This window comes from Panicum virgatum, chromosome 9K (assembly GCF_016808335.1).
Source record: "Panicum virgatum strain AP13 chromosome 9K, P.virgatum_v5, whole genome shotgun sequence".
NCBI lineage: Eukaryota > Viridiplantae > Streptophyta > Magnoliopsida > Poales > Poaceae > Panicum > Panicum virgatum.
In genome coordinates this window covers 56,379,468-56,383,826 of record NC_053144.1, presented here as the reverse complement: position 1 = coordinate 56,383,826, position 4,359 = coordinate 56,379,468, and the positions used below count along the sequence as shown (strand labels likewise).

At 43.9% G+C, this 4,359-nt stretch overlaps 1 pseudogene; it reads right to left on the bottom strand.

Annotated features, from left to right (window-relative positions):
- Positions 1–795: 795 nt before the first annotated feature.
- LOC120652534 lies at positions 796–3,535 on the bottom strand (annotated as a pseudogene).
- Positions 3,536–4,359: the final 824 nt, after the last annotated feature.

The window sequence follows — 4,359 nt, the reverse complement described above, 5'->3', positions numbered from 1 at the left end:
CCCTCCAGCCGCTGCGCCAGGCCGGCCACGTCAGGCGGCGCCGCGGGCGCGAGAAGAGCCAGGCAGTAGAGCACAGCCAGGGGCATGCCGGAGAATGCCAGGGGCGATGACGGTGGTGGTGCTAGCTAGCGATGCACTGGTGATTATCTGCGAGTGGGCATTGAGGCTTGCGGCTGTATTTATACAAGATGAAAGGGCATGCAAGCGAACAGACGCAATTAGCTTCAGAGTAAGCGAAAAGGCTTCAGTTTCAGAAATCAAAAGGTCACATTCATGGCGCATAATGAGTATGGTTTAACCTTGTAGTGGTGCTCATTACAGAATATGAAACAGTCTCTGCACGGCATCATTTCTGCTGCTTCCTTTCATGTTTCAGCCAACATTGTTCCTAGCCATTATCTCCAGCCTCTACAACTTTGCCATGGTTACTAGTTTTGTTGTTTTGGCATTCGCAGTTGCCTCGATTTACTTCTGATGTCTTTGTGGCGAAATGGATTGGTGGCCATCTGCGGCTGTACCAATTTCGTCTACCGAGCTGGCCCCATGCTCTTCGGCACTTCCAGTTGTAATCCCCCAATGGGCGTTCGGCTCTCCAGCCAAACTGCAGTTCAGTTACCACATGTACCGCCTTCTGTTAACAATTTACGGAATGTTATTCATGTTTTTACAAGTGCATCAATAGCTTGTAGTGGAACCAAATTTCAATGCATAACTTTTCTACTGCAGACCCTTTTAGGATGTAGTGAAACCAAGACTGTATTTCTCAATGAAATGGATATGTTAGCAAGGTCAAAATTTGAACAAGAGAATAGCTGCTGTTGTAATTTGGCTCAACGAACTTAACACGCATTATTACATTTTTGACTAAATTTACCAGACCAGTTCAGATATAGCATACTCCTCCAAGAAGTGGGGCACCAGAAATTGTACCATTTTACGAATACTATTGTTTGATGGTGCACCAAGATTTTGGAGTACATGCAATGAGAGGCCCAAAGAAGAACTTTTAAGGCTCGATTTGGCCTCAACGACAAAGGTAGGCAGCTACATCAGACTATAAACAAAAAATGCAAACCCAGAAAACTAAAAACCGAAACATTGGCCAATGTCAGGTGCAAAGAAGTGGCAGCAGAAGTCCGAATTGCGAGAGGAAACAAGCAATCGACAGATGGATCAACAGTTGTTATCAAACATTGGCCATTGAAGTCGCAGCTGTCCTCAATCTGATCATGCTGTTGGTAGTAGTTGTTGAACGCATATGACACATTGCTAGGCCAGCCAAGGCCAGAGCAGGAGCCACCAGGTGACAGAACAGTGCAGTCACCATTGGAGCAAGCTGCAGAAAAACTGGCAGAAACATTGGAGAGGTCCTTGTTGTTGTCGATCACACACCATTTTGATGGAAAGTAGCCCACATCAGGGGCATTCTTGAGTGATTTCGGGCCTTGACCTATGTTGGCATAGTACTTTGCCTGGCCATCAAAGGTGAAAATACCATGGTGTCTTTCATAACCTCCGCTTGCTGTATTCCTCTGATCTTCGTCTAGAAGGCTGAAGAGATATGTCTCGACTGGAAGCACTTTGAGGCGAAGTGGAGTCCCAGACTTTTTGGCAAGGTGGTTGACTAGGCCAGTCATGAACGACTGAGCAATAGCTGGAGTTGCATTCACAGCTCCATCTGTTGGCCATCCTGCTCTGCCGACAATAATGTCCATGTCACTGAAGCCAGCATTGGTTAGAGCAGTAACCACAGCATCTATGCTTGCATCAAAGTAGTTGTCATACTTGTTTTGACCATCTTTTACTGGATGCGACATCAGTTGGAAAAGATAATAGTCCAATGACAGATTCTTGTGATGTTGAAAGCTCAAAAATGGATCCAGCTCGACCATAAATGGTAAACTATTGTTACTAAGAAATGAGAGTAGTTCTCCCATGGTCTTGTTAACATCAGGTCTGAAGCTAGCTTTCGAAGGCAGCATAGATGCATTTTGGTATGTGTCAGTGCTACAGGGTACTACCACCTTGATCTTGGTAGATAATTTTGCAGCAGTCAGCGCTTTTTTAATATTTGCTGCTGCAGGAACTACAAAGGGCTGGAAATGTTGTCCATGACTAAGAAGAAATGGCTCATCCCCAACAGCAATATATCTGTAATGTCAATTTGCTTGTCAGAAAAAGAAAAGATAATATTCCAATGTACAATAATAACTGAACTGCAACATCACTGCTTTTACAAAACAAACATAAATTACACATTATTATTTAAATCCAAGATCCCCTCATTTACGCAGTGAAGAATTGCAAACTGTAAAAGAAAACAATTTCCAACTGGAAGTTGTAACCAGGGAGTAATCAACTAAAGATACACTCACAAACTGTTACCATTGAAGAAAGTTGCTCCTCAAGTTGATATGTTCCACCTCCATTATCTACTTAATAAAGTATAGGTCTAGGATAATTCCTGGTGTCATCTCTCAACTAGCATTTACCAAGACTCCAATAGGAAACCCACCAGAGAGTGAGGGTCTCGAACTTAGTAAACATCTACCAGTACACCAGCACTAACATTTGCAACCCTTCATATGATTTCATTTCACAAATTAGTGCCTAGTAATAAAATTCCAGTGAGCTACTGCAACCAACACACATGTAGGAACTTAGGAAGTTATCAACAGGACTCAACCTATAAACTAGTTAGAGTAATATCTCCCTTCTTCAGTTTAGATTAATCAGCCATCAGCATTGCTGGGTTAATCTACTATAATTCAGGGAAAAAAATACAAACCCCATTATTTCCAAGACATACACAGGACCTAACCCTCCTATAAAAATGACTAAGCTCACATGGTCAGTACTAGGATGTCTGGTTGAGAGTCAAAGGGGGTCAACCTCTGATAATCAAATCAGTTTGAGTCAATAGTGTCCAATTGCCCTTTCTAGGCCAACACAAGAATTTGGTCAACGTGACTAATTTAAGATTCCTTGCTTTTTCACAAGTAAACTAGCAAAAAACCCATTATTCTCCTGCCTTTTCATGACCTAAAGTGGAGCCTAGAAATATTTCTTTGAAGAGAATGGCGCATAGAAATCTTGCATCGGAAGGGTGCTCTTACTCGAACCGGACGCTGGAGGCATAACGGGTGATGTTATCGTGGACCCAGGCGGCGGCGGTCTTGGTTGAGGAGGCGAGGGGCCGGAGCAGCGCGTCGGGGACCCCGACGGTGACGGTGACGCCGGTGCCCGCGAGCGCCGAGAGAGCGTCGGAAGAGGCGGCGGCGAGGCGGACGCGCGGGACGGAGTTGGGGAGGAGCAGGCCCTGCACGACCTTCGCGCCGGGAGCGGGTGGGAGGACGCGAAGCCCCAGTTCACGCCCACCGCGGAGGCCGCCGGTGGCGGCGCCACGGCGAGGAAAGGCAGCAGGAGGAGAAGGGCAGGTGCGAAAGGCGGCAGCGGGCGGCGGCGATTGGACAGCATTCCCTCGTGTTCCGTGTGGCGCTGGAGGGCCAGGCCAGCAGACGGAGTACTTCGTTCGTTCGCTAGTGCTGTTGTGCTGCTTGCGAACGTGTGAGTTGGGGCAGTCGACTAGCGGTAGCTCTAGTTTTTTTTTTCCCCTTTCTATCGCCTGGACGTCCAACGGAAAATTTTTAATCGCTTCGTTCCAACATCAAAACAAAACATCTGTAATATTTAAAATATAAAAGTAGAACATTAAAAGATATGTGAAAAAACTTCGCATACAAAAATTCCCGCCGCAACAGGAACACCATGTTTTATGCAACATTCATCATGAAATATATAGAAATAACAGTTGCAATATTAAAGATCAATTATTGAAACATATGTTGGAATGTACTATTTTTCTTCCCATCTGGATGTATGTGTCTTAACATTTCTATTTTTTTCAACGAATCTAAAATTATTTGGGGACTTATTTTTGCAGTCTCTCAATAATCTTCTTCCAATCCAATTATCTTTTTGAGAGAGTCACAACTCCCCCTTTATTTAGAAAAGAGTAAATTGCACTCACCATACAACAACTTGTCAGGTCGGTGCAAATTGGTCCGATAACTTGTAAAATACTCAATTTAGTGCAATAACACAATAGGTGGGTGCAGATCGGTCCAACAGCTTGTAAAATGTCCAATTTAATGCAATAACTTGACAAATAGGTGTATTCACAGTCCAAATATTACACGGCAATATAACTAACGCAAGGTCTTGATAAAGAGTATATTTATGTTAGGACAAATTATTGAGTATTATTTGACCATTGATTTTCGTGTTGTGCCTGTGTGGCAATGTATTTAGCCAAGATAAAAACCCTCGGTCTTTAGAAATTAATATTATGTCTTTACA